A 12,845-nucleotide genomic window follows, 5' to 3' on the forward strand; every position below is an offset into this window, starting at 1 on the left:
CAGTCAGCGGGTGTTGCATTCCTTCAGTCCAAAATACCTGAAATAAAAAGCACTCTTCCATAATAAAAAGTGTCTCACACGGCTCCGGGGGGTGAACAAAGGCCTTCTGTAGCGAATCAATGTGTTTTTGTAAAAAAAATATCCATATTCAAAATGTAATAATCACTTTAATATAGCTTGCGCCAACAGTTGTACATGGAAGCAGCTCCGGGAGCATGACTTATGGAGGTCAGTGTTGCGCATGCGCTGGTAAGTCTCGTGAAAACCATGATCAAAAGAAACAAAGTTTCCTTTAGCAAAGGAAAACCAGTCTCCTCTTGGCTTATATCGAAATCCTCCGACATTCTTCTTTACAAATCCACATTTTGTACTTCTAATTAGTGACCATTGTTTTGTTCTGATCTCTCTGCTGCGTTTCCGTGTGCGCCACTTCTGAGCGGTGCATGCGCAAAGCTGACCTCATACGTTACTCCCCGGAACTGCTTCCATTTACAACAGTGAGTGCAAGCTAGATTCAAGTGATTATTACGTTTTGAATATGGATATTTTTCTTACAAAAATGCATCAATTCCATACAGAAGGCCTTTGTTCACCCCCCGGAGCCGTGTGAGACACTTTTTTTATGGAAGCGGCGCTTTTTATTTCAGGTCTTTTGGACAGAAGGAATGCAACACCCACTGACTGAAATGATAGAGCTTGAAAGATCAAAGACAATTTTTAATATAACTCTGACTGGATTTGTCTGGAAGAAGAAAGTCATACACCTAGGATCCCTCGGGGGTGAGTAAATCACAGCCTAATGTTTATTTTTGGGTGAATTACCCCTTTAATCTCATAGCATTATATAAGCAATTGTAATTGGAGGGTAAATGCATTCATGGCACCTCTAAGCTTCATTAAAATCTTAATTTTAATTCATTAAAAAGATACCTAAATCTCAGAAAATCTCAGTACTTAAAATGGCTACAAATGAGGAAATATATATATATTTATATATGTGCTCTGTAGCTTTTTTTAATTGCTACAGAGCACACCAAAGTGCTGCACATTAAAATCCATCTGCCAAAACATGTAATTTTTTGCTTATTTCAACTCAGTGACGATCAATAATTCATCATCAAATCTTAAAACAAATCAAGGCAGATTTGCTTCCAAATTTGCTTTTAATTCCCATTTAAAGTATAATGTTTCTTTAGCTTAAATACAGCAGCTATAAACACATGATGGTTGAGCCAAATCCAACACTAGGGTCATGTATTCAATTCTCAGGCAATGCATGCATTTATAAAATGTATACCCTGAATTCCAGTGTAAGCCACTTGGGATAAATGTACCTGCCAAATACAAATCTGTAAATATCTGCATGTTCAGAGCACAAAATAAAAAAAGGAAAAAGGAAATACTTTTACTAGTGACTTTCCTAGGAGTCTGAGAGTCACTCCTGACCTGGATCTTTATCAGAGCAGCTCGGCTGATCAGCAGAGTGTGTAAGAGTGTGTTAGTGTGAACAGACCCTCCGGCTCTCACCTGCTCTAGTCATTTATAGGAGTTCAGAGTTGTAGATGGAGATTATTTTAGATATAATGAGGCAGAGGCAGTATTTGGAAATACTGTATGGGCACCTAGTTTACACTTCAAATCCACTGATTTCAGTGTAGATGATTTATCACAAAGACATAGAGGGAAAAAGCTCATGTTTGAGAGGATAATAACTTCTCATGTTAAAAACTTCTGTTTACCAGTTACAATTTCAAAGAGGCTGGTACTATCAGAAATCTAATTAGTCTGTTTCACAAGAGTAATTAAATTAATTTTTATTTGTTTCAGTCCACTGATTCTTTTGAATTTATAAGCTCAGCTGTGTGATATGGCTTTTGCTAGCTTATGTGTTATTAACAGGAATATGCTTAACTCAAATGTTTATTTTGTTTAAATTCAACTTAAAACATCATACAACATTTCATTTGTACAAAGACTTTAATACCAGATCTTTTTCTTATGGTTAATTGAAATAATTTTATGACATCCGACTTAAAAAAAAAAAAAAAAAAAGTATATATATATATATATATATATATATATATATATATATATATATATATATATATATATATATATATATATATATATATATATATATATATATATATATATATATATATTAGTGGTGGGCCGTTATCGGCGTTAACGTGCCGCGTTAACGTGAGACTCTTATCGGGCGAAAAAAAAAATATCGCCGTTAATCTATTCTCAAAGTTGGGTTGGGAGCTGGGTCTATACTACGCAAGCTATGATGACTGTCACCATGATAGTTTAGCGCGGATGTATACCTAGTCAAGTCAAGTCATCTTTATTTATATAGCGCTTTAAACAAAAAAGATTGCGTCAAAGCAACTGAACAACATTAATTAGGAAAACAGTGTGTCAGTAATGCAAAATGACAGTTAAAGGCAGTTCATCATTGAATTCAGTGATGTCATCATGCAGCTCAGTTCAGTTTAAATAGTATCTGTGCAATAATTTGCAATCAAGTCAACGATATCGCTGTAAATGAAGTGTCCCCAACTAAGCAAGCCAGAGGCGACAGCGGCAAGGAACCAAAACTCCATCAGTGAGAGAATGGAGAAAAAAACCTTGGGAGAAACCAGTCTCAGTTGGGGGGCCAGTTCTTCTCTGACCAGACGAAACCAGCAGTTCAATTCCAGGCTGCAGCAAAGTCAGATTGTGCAGAAGAATCATCTGTTTCCTGTGGTCTTGTCCCGGTGGTCGTCTGAGACAAGGTCTATACAGGGGATCTGTATCTGGGGCTCTAGTCCTGGTCTCCGCTGTCTTTCAGGGCTGTAGAGGTCCTTTCTAGGTGCTGATCCACCATCTGGGCTGGATACATACTGGATCCGGGTGACTGCAGTGACCCTCTGACTTGGATACAGACTGGATCTGGTGGCTACGGTGACCTCGGAATAAGAGAGAAACAGACTAATATGAGCGTAGATGCCATTCTTCTAACCATGTAGCAAGTACATCGGGTGTTATGGGAAGTGTTTGTGGTTCCGGTTTACCTAATTAATGCAGCCTAAAAATCCTTTAACGGATTTGGATATTAGAAGCGTATTAGTATGTTATGTGTAAACGAGGTTAAAGAGATGGGTCTTTAATCTAGATTTAAACTGCAAGAGTGTGTCTGCCTCCCGAACAATGTTAGGTAGGTTATTCCAAAGTTTGGACGCTAAATAGGAGAAGTATCTGCCGCCCGCAGTTGACTTTGATATTCTAGGTATTATCAAATTGCCAGAGTTTTGAGAACGGAACGGACGTGGAGGACTATAATGTAACAAGAGCTCGTTCAAATTCTGAGGTGCTAAACCATTCAGGGCTTTATAAGTAATAAGCAAGATTTTAAAATCTATACGATGTTTGATAGGGAGCCAGTGCAGTGTTGACAGGACCGGGCTAATATGGTCATACTTCCTGGTTCTAGTAAGAACTCTAGCTGCTGCATTATGGACTAGCTGGAGTTTGTTTACTAAGCGTGCAGAACAACCACCCAATAGAGCATTACAATAGTCTAACCTTGAGGTCATAAACGCATGGATTAACATTTCTGCATTTGACATTGAGAGCATAGGCCGTAATTTAGATATATTTTTGAGATGGAAAAATGCAGTTTTACAAATGATAGAAACGTGGCTTTCTAAGGAAAGGTTGCTATCAAATAGCACACCTAGGTTCCTAGACGAATTGCATTGTAGGGGTCGAGAACGAGTCTTCAAACCTGTGTGTATGCCTACTGTGAAATTACCCAGCTTCCCAAAAAAAAAACCTCGACAAGACTCACGCCTGTTTCACACATACTCCGTCTGCAGTGAGTATGCAGTCCGTGTGCGTTACATATGTGGTGCAGAAGCAGCACGGACTCATTGTGCTTTCACACAGGACGCGTTTGCAGTCCGCTACTGATCCGCGGCTGTTTAGTCCACAAACACAAAATTTGTCCATTATTCTATATTTCAAACCATGTTTAAAAAAAAAAAAAAAGTGTGACTCTTATCACAGAACAGTAACAATCTTTTATAATCATAGACATTAGTTTAAACTTAATAAATATAAACAACATATTATTCATGCATTTGACTTCTAGGTTTGTATAACAAGCTGCTCAAGCAAGCGGCAAAACATTTAAACACAACAATTAGCCTACTTTTCTTGTTGGAATATCGCAAATATTTAAAATTAAAGCACCACTGACAGAAACTGTCGACTCTCGTGCCTTTTGCATTTAAATATTTATTACAAGCAATCGCACGGTTCATGAACTTTGTTTTTCTGCTTCCATAAAAGTGCATAGGCCTATATCATGTTGCCTCGTTTATCTAAAGGTGCTCTTTTTCTTGTTTTAAACCTAGCCAAAAACCCATGTGCTGCGTGTGAAACACAGTAGCTTTAATTAGTATACATTTATTGTGAAATTAATGCATTTCCGTGTCAATCCATGTTAATTTTTCCGCAAACAATGTGCTGTCATTTTAATTCAGCGCATGCAGCACTGCAAAAATAGACTCTGTACGTAAACGATTACTACACTGCTGCAGACGCACCTCTCCTGGAACGCACTGACGGACCACAACCGCGTGAACGCTGGAATCTGTTAACATGGGTGCGTAAAAAAATAATAATAATAATGCAACGCATACGCACTGCAGACGGAGTATGTGTGAAACAAGCGTAAGGTTGTTTGCAACTTGTGCAATGCGGAATTAGTTTACTGTAGGAGTTCTTCCAGTCTCAAGTACCACCTAAACGCAAAGCATCCCTGAGCTAATGTGGAAGATGCCGGGCCAAGCAATGTAGCGCAGGGGAAGAGTCGTCGTCAAACTACTATGTTTGAGTGCAGCACAGCTCTATCAGTACTAATAAATACATCTTACTGAACATAATTTGAATGCCTTCGGCAGAATTCAAATGAGCCATTTTAATCTAGATTAATCTAGATTAATTCCAAGATTACATTGAGATTAATCTAGATTAAAAAAAAAATTAATCTATGCCCACCACTATATATATATATATATATATATATATATATATATATATATATATATATATATATATATATAACATAACCATTTTTAGTGCTATATTTCCATAATCCTAAAGTGTTGTATAAATGAATGTAACACTAAATATACAGTTTGCTATTTGTAAATTAATCAGTTCTTGTTAGATACCATTTTGGCTGTGTGAGTGACACAGGCATATTCAGTTAAGCTTTCCACTTGTACAGGTCAGTATATAGCCTGCATGCTGCCATCTTTACTCTTAACATTTCACTGCCTTTGGGCTGCTATATAGCCTACCAAATAATACACTTAACTTAAAACTACAGAATACACCAATATTGGCTAACTATAGCCCCCCTAATTTGTTAATTTTATAATAAATAAAAAGAAAGCAAATAGAATACAAAAAGATTAGAAAAGCTAGTGTTAGTTTTTTTTTTTAAGAATAAAATTAGAATAGAGATTGCTAGAGTTAGAGGGTCAAATAAAGATGTAAGAGATGTGTTTTTAGCCGATTCTTGAAGATAGCTAAAGACTCAGCTGCTCGGATTGATTTGGGCAAGCTTAATACCAAATCTGTAGATTTTTTTTTTTTTACCTCATTTTATTATTGGGGTCCAATAATGAAATCAGAAAAAGGTGATGGAACCTGACTGTATTTGTACTGATAAACTGCCGCAAGACTGACCAAGGTGCTATACAGAAGGCCACAGTAAAAACCAAAGTTAGACCTTTAAAAGACTGAACTGAATCAAAAAAAAAAAAAAAAAAATGACACACCATCAGCAAGCAGACTAGGGACTCAGAGGTAAGTGAATTCAACTGCAGCTTTATTAAAAAGCAGAGGAGAGAGGATGGAAGTTAGGTGAGTAGGCTTCAAATGGGATAATATAAGAGTCTCTATTGCAGGTTTTCCAGAGGAAAGGAGGAGCAGTGGAGTATTGGAGCATCTCAGAGGTAGGTATCACCGGTAAGCTGCAGGTAAGGAACCAGGACCAACAGCCATGTAGACTGTAGACCTGACGATGAAGGAATTAGAGAAGTGCAGGGGTAAAGGGAGCTTAATGAGAAGTAGTCTTAGCCTCAGACGTCACGCCCACAGAGCGTAGGCTGAACATCTGATGCATATGGCACACAAAAGTGGAAACAGGTTTCGAAATCGTCATCGGATTGGTTGAATTATACAGGATTTCTGGGAGACGTGTGTGTCGCGTTCTTTAACGTTCCACCTGGAAACAAAGATGACGTGGTTTGAATCCCCCTCACGAAAGAAGAGAGCCATCATGTTTGTAACTGTGTTATAGAGCGCTTATCAGGATCAACTAAACGCTGGATTCTCAAAAGTAATACATATTTAAAGTTTGCGGCACATAATCCTTAAAATACGTCCGAGAGTTTTACACACCAGTCTGTTATTGTGGCAACATTTCCACGCCCCGAAACGTGCTGCTGAACGAAACAAACTGTGATTGGTTGTTTGACATGTTGGTCAAATGGCCTCATGGATGGGCCTTTGCCAAAGAAAGCTGCCATGGATTCCAGTGACTGACGGCTAAAGATCTGGCTACGCGAGACTAAATGAGAAGTGACAGGTGTGAGTGATTAGAATTCTGGTGATTGGGATCTGGTGTGCATTGTAGCTGATGACTGCGGTGACTCCGAAGGGCACGTTGGAGCGAAAACAATCATGGCCACCATATTGAAAGGTCATTCCAAACCGAAGTGCTCAAAACTGGCCACTTCAAAGGGCCCTACGGAATGAAGACCCTTTGAAGGTCTTACTCCAGAGGGTAAACCCTTTGAAGGGGATTAGGGCATAGGGATGAGCCCTTCCGAATGAAACACAGGAAGAGTTTCTCTGACATTACCCCCTCCTTCAGGGGCAGCTCCTGACACCCTACTGCTGCGATGGGGATGGCCACAGCCTCTGGGTACGGGGCACTCAGGGTGGTTTCAGTGGAAATCCTCCAGCAGTGAAGGGTCTAGAATGTCATCCCGTGCCACCCAGGACCTCTCCTCCTACCCATATCCTTTCCAGTAGACAAGGTACTCCAGCCTGCCACCCCGTCACCGTGAACTTAGAATTTCCTTGACTTGGTAGATGGAGGGTTCTTCAAGGATTCAGGAGGAGGAGGAGGTAAGTCTGGTTTGGTGTTTCCTGGTGCAGAAGGAGAAAAGGGTATAAGGAGTGAGACGTAGAATGTGGGATGAACACTATACCTTGCAGGGAACTTGAGTAGATAGGTAACCTCATTGATCTGCCTCTGTATCGTGAAGGGACCGATGTAGTGGGGACTCAGCTTTCTGCAGGGCAGGCAGTGACGCAGATCCCTGGTGGAAAACCAGACCTTATCCCTGGGCTGATAGGCTGGTGGAATGGAACAGCAGGCATCTACGAAAGTCTTATGTCTCCGCACTGCCCACTGGAGGTGGATGTGAGCTCCCATACTCTCTCAATCCCTCGAAACCAGTAATCCACAGCTGGAACCTCCGACGGCTCCTGTCCAGGAGAAGAGCGGGGTCTGGAGTATGCATTGGAATGGGGTCATCCCAGTGGTGTTCTGCTTTAGTGAGATCGTGGGAGGTCCCTACTTCAAGGGAGGAACCGTTTCCAGCTGTGCTGATCATTCTGTCACTATGACCGGAGGTACCATCTGAGCTCTTGTATCTTGTGCTCAGTCTGGCCGTTTGTCTGAGAATGGTGACCAGATGGCAAGCTGACTGTGACTCCCAGGAGTTTGAAGAATGTCTTCCAGACGTGGGAGATAAACTGGGGACCCATATCCGAAACATCTCCTCAGGTAGGCCAAAATTTCAAAGGACATGGTGAAAGAGACTGTGATGAGTGGGGCGGGGCAGAGAGCCTTGGGAACAGAGCGAGGCCAGTGGAGTAATTGGAAATGAGCGACACCTGGACCACTCACAGGTCTCGAGTCCCACAGAGGAGCTCCGGAAGGATAAAAAGAGGAGTCACGACAGTGAAGGATGAGAGACCGGTGAGTGGTCCAGGTGTCGCTCATTTCCAATTACTCCACTGGGCTCACTCCATTCCCACGGCTCTCGGCCCCACCCCACTCGTCACAGAGACATTCCACAGTTTCTAAGACTGTCAGTAATTAGCTTACATGCCTCAGAGAAGCGATCTACGGTTATAAGTTAACAGGTGTAGCTGTCTGAATTAGGAACATCAGTAACAAAATCTACCCCTATAGGAGACCACGGCCTTTGTGGAACGGGTAGGGGAACCAGCTTGCTGGCGGGATTATGAGGAGGTTTGGACATGGCACAGACTGAGCAGCTACGGACATACTAGATGACATCCCAGGTCATACTGGGCCACCAGTACCAAGCTTGGAGGAGAGAGAGTTTGCTGGCTGCCTGGGTGTCCAGAGCCCGGTGAATCATTAACTGAACCCAGAAGGGATAGATGTTGTGAGGTGGGAACATAAATCTTCACTTCTGGGCCTCCCAGCAGAGCTGCCTCAGTGCATGTGGCGGCACAGATATGTTCAGTGATGTCCCACTGAATAGGGCTGATTATCATGGCTGGAGGGAGGATGGGCTCAGGTTCTGCAGGTGAATCTGGGGAATAGACTTATGGCATCCGCCTTCACATTATGGCCCCCAGAGCACTAAGTGATGGCGTCACTCCTCTAGAGCCAATTTGATTGTCAGCAATTCCCAGATGCCAATGTCATAATTTTGCTCCGCTGGGGTGAGTTTCTGGGAATAGAAAGCACAAGGGTGAAGGTGAGGAGGCTCTCCATGATATTGAGAGAGCATGGCCCCTATTTTGGTGGTTGAAGCGTCCACTTCAACTACAAACGGGACTTAAGGGTCAGGATGAAGGATGGGGGCCGTGCTGAAGGCTTACTTGAGTTGAGAGAAGGAATGCAGGGCTTCTGGGTTCCAGGAAAGAGGCTTGGGATTACCACAGAGCATGGAGGTGAGGAGAGCTGTAAGGATGCTGAAGTTGTGGATGAAGCATCGGTAGAAGTTTGAGAATCCCAAGAATCGTTGTTGTTCCTTCACTTACTGGGGTAGCGGCCAATCTGTGATGGCTTGAACCTTCCTCTGGTCCATCTGGATCCCTTCAGGGCTGATGACATAGCCCGAGAAACTGCACAGTGGAAAGGTGGAACTCACACTTTTCTAGCTTTAGGTAGAGGTCTACGGACCTGCGTCACGTGGTGACGATGTTCGGCCAGGTTCCGGGAGTATATTAGAATATCATCTATGTAGACAATAACAAAGCAATGGAGAAACTCCTTGAATACCTTGTTCATAAAACCTTGTCTGATGGAGAGGTTGCTAGCCCATACGACATGACCCGGTAATCATAGTGGCCAGATGGAGTGATGAAAGCCGTTTTCCACTCATCAGCTTCCTGGATCTGAACAGGGTTGTTAGCACTCTGCAGGATCCAGCTTGGAGAATATGTGAGCTCCACGTAGTTCCTTGAGGGTGGCAGGGACCAGGGGAAGTGGATAAGGCATCTTGACAGTCTGGGAGTTCAGGGCACGGTAGTCGATGCAGGGCCTCAAGCCTCCGTCCTTCTTTCCCACAAAAAAAGAAACTGGAAACAGCTGGTGACATGAATGGTTGAATTAAACCCTGCTGGAGAGCCTCCTGAATGTGATCCTCCATCCGGGATCCGGCACTCTGGGATGGACAATGAATACACTCTATCCTTGGGGAGTGTAGCTCCAGGCAGCAGGTCAATAGCGCAGTCCCATGGCCAATGAGGTGGTAAACAGGTGCCTGCCTGCTGTTGAAAACATCCTGGAACGCCTGGTAGTCAGATGGAATGGTCAGCTTCTCCAGAGGTTCAGGACTTTCGATGAGTGTGGAATCTTGACCGAATTCGGCAGCAGTTTGGGAACTGCGGAAAGGCAGTTTTGGTGACAATGATCTCACAGGGATCCCATCTGACTTCTGGTGAGTGTTGAGTGTTGTCCCAGGATGATCTCCACTGTGGAACATCTCCAGTACCAGAAATGCAGTGGTTTCCATATGCAAGCATCCAACTTGAAGTGTGATCGGAGGAGCTCTATACCCCCGCCCACACCCTAGCAGTCTTCCCTGTATGGTCTCGACTCAGAGCTCCCGGGTTTGGCGTCTACGGGGCAGATTAAGATTACTTTGGCGAGCTTAGGAGATAAAGTTTCCTGAGGAACCCAAGTCGACGTCTGATCTGTGATCAGAATTTGCACTGGTAACAGTGACATGGTAGAAATATCAGGGTCTAAATTAAATGGTACTCAAGCATGTACTCAGCAGGTCAGCTTCGTTCCACCTGCTAGTAGCTGCCAATGTGCAAAACTGCAGGGTGTAATCGCTGGTGGATGATGTGCCTTGGCGCAGCCACAGAAGTTGATTGGGGATGGATAACTCTCCTGTTGTGGTACAGAAGACCTCCTTAAAAGGATTAGTGAAGGCGTCTAAAGAGTTAATTATGGTACACTGAGCATTCCAGATGGCACGTGCCCACAGCAACGCCTTGCCTGTGTCAGGAATGGACATGGGACTTACAGAAGGGTGGAATGGGAGTGGGCGTGAGGGCTGCTCTGAGTGTGTTGACCAATTCCTCCAATACATCCACTGGAGTGGGGTGCCAGGTCTCCATAATAGAGAAGGTGTTGGGTCCGGTCTTCTGTCAGCAAGCAGACTCTAAGTAAACTCAACAGCAGCTTTATTGAAAAGCAGAAGAGAGAGGATGGAAGTTAGGCGAGTAGATTTGAGATGGTATAATATTAGAGTCTCTTAGCTGATAATGATCAATGGTTGTCTATTGCAGGTTTCCAGAGGAATGGAGGAGCAGTGACGCATTGGAGCGTTGGAGCATCTCAGAGGTAGGTATCACCGGTAAGCTGCAGGTAAGGAGCCATGACTAACAGCCATGTAGACTGTAGACCGGACAATGAGGGAGTGAGAGGAGTGCAGGGATATAGGAAGCTTAATGAAAAGTGACAGGTGCAAGTGATTAGAATTCTGGTGATTGGCATCTGGGGTGCACTGGAGCTGATGACTGCCGTGACTGTGGTAACAGAGTTTCTTTGACACACACCAGTTAAAAAGCCAAGTAGAAAAGTTTTTAAAAGAGATTTAAAAATCGAAAGTTGCTAATCTGATTATTAATGGCAGGTTATTCCATTACGAAAGCTTGATCCCCTCTGTTTCAGTCTGAGTGTGGGACTGTAATACATCTCTGGGCCCGTATGAACCTTTCCACTGCATTTCATTGCTGTCATTAAAGGACCTGCTGAGATCATTTCAGTAATCATCTTGTTAACTCAGGTGAGAATGTTGACGAGCACAAGGCTGGAGATCATTGTGTCAGGCTGATTGGGTTAGAATGGCAGACTTGACATGTTAAAAGGAGGGTGATGCTTGAAATCATTGTTCTTCCATTGTTAACCATGGTGACCTGCAAAGAAACGCGTGCAGCCATCATTGCGTTGCATAAAAATGGCTTCACAGGCAAGGATATTGTGGCTACTAAGATTGCACCTAAATCAACAATTTATAGGTTCATCAAGAACTTCAAGGAAAGAGGTTCAATTCTTGTAAAGAAGGCTTCAGGGCATCCAAGAAAGTCCAGCAAGTGCCAGGATCGTCTCCTAAAGAGGATTCAGCTGCGGGATCGGAGTGCCAACAGTGCAGAGCTTGCTCAGGAATGGCAGCAGGCAGGTGTGAGCGCATCTGCACGCACAGTGAGGCGAAGACTTTTGGAAGATGGCCTGGTGTGAAGAAGGGCAGCAAAGAAGCCACTTCTCTCCAAAAAAGACACATCAGGGACAGATTGATCTTCTGCAGAAAGTATAGTGAATGGACTGCTGAGGACTGGGGCAAAGTCATATTCTCCGATGAAGCCCCTTTCCGATTGTTTGGGGCATCTGGAAAAAGGCTTGTCCGGAGAAGAAAAGGTGAGCGCTACCATCAGTCCTGTGTCATGCCAACAGTAAAGCATCCTGACACCATTCATGTGTGGGGTTGCTTCTCATCCAAGGGAGTGGGCTCACTCACAATTCTGCCCAAAAAACACCGCCATGAATAAAGAATGGTACCAAAAAACACCCTCCAACAGCAACTTCTTCCAACAACCCAACAACAGTTTGGTGAAGAACAATGCATTTTCCAGCACGATGGAGCACCGTGCCATAAGGCAAAAGTGATAACTAAGTGGCTCGGGGACCAAAATGTTGAAATTTTGGGTCCATGGCCTGGAAACTCCCCAGATCTTAATCCCATTGAGAACTTGTGGTCAATCCTCAAGAGGCGGGTGGAGAAACAAAAACCCACTAATTCTGACAAACTCCAAGAAGTTATTATGAAAGAATGGGTTGCTATCAGTCAGGATTTGGCCCAGAAGTTGATTGAGCGCATGCCCAGTCGAATTGCAGAGGTCCTGAAAAAGAAGGGCCAACACTGCAAATACTGACTCTTTGCATAAATGTCATGTAATTGTCGATAAAAGCCTTTGAAACGTATGAAGTGCTTGTAGTTATATTTCAGTACATCACAGAAACAACTGAAACAAAGATCTAAAAGCAGTTTAGCAGCAAACTTTTTGAAAACTAATATTTATGTAATTCTCAAAACTTTTGGCCACGACTGTAGGTATGAAAAAATGAAATAAAAGTAAACAATAAAAATATAAGAATAAAATATAATAAAAAAGTATACTGTCGAATTAAATATAGAATAGAAAATGAAATGTGCATGAAAGTATACTGTAGTCTTAAATATTAAGATACACAGGAATGTACAAGAGGCGAATGTGCATTT

Source organism: Cyprinus carpio, chromosome B19, assembly GCF_018340385.1.
Source record: "Cyprinus carpio isolate SPL01 chromosome B19, ASM1834038v1, whole genome shotgun sequence".
Taxonomy (NCBI): domain Eukaryota; kingdom Metazoa; phylum Chordata; class Actinopteri; order Cypriniformes; family Cyprinidae; genus Cyprinus; species Cyprinus carpio.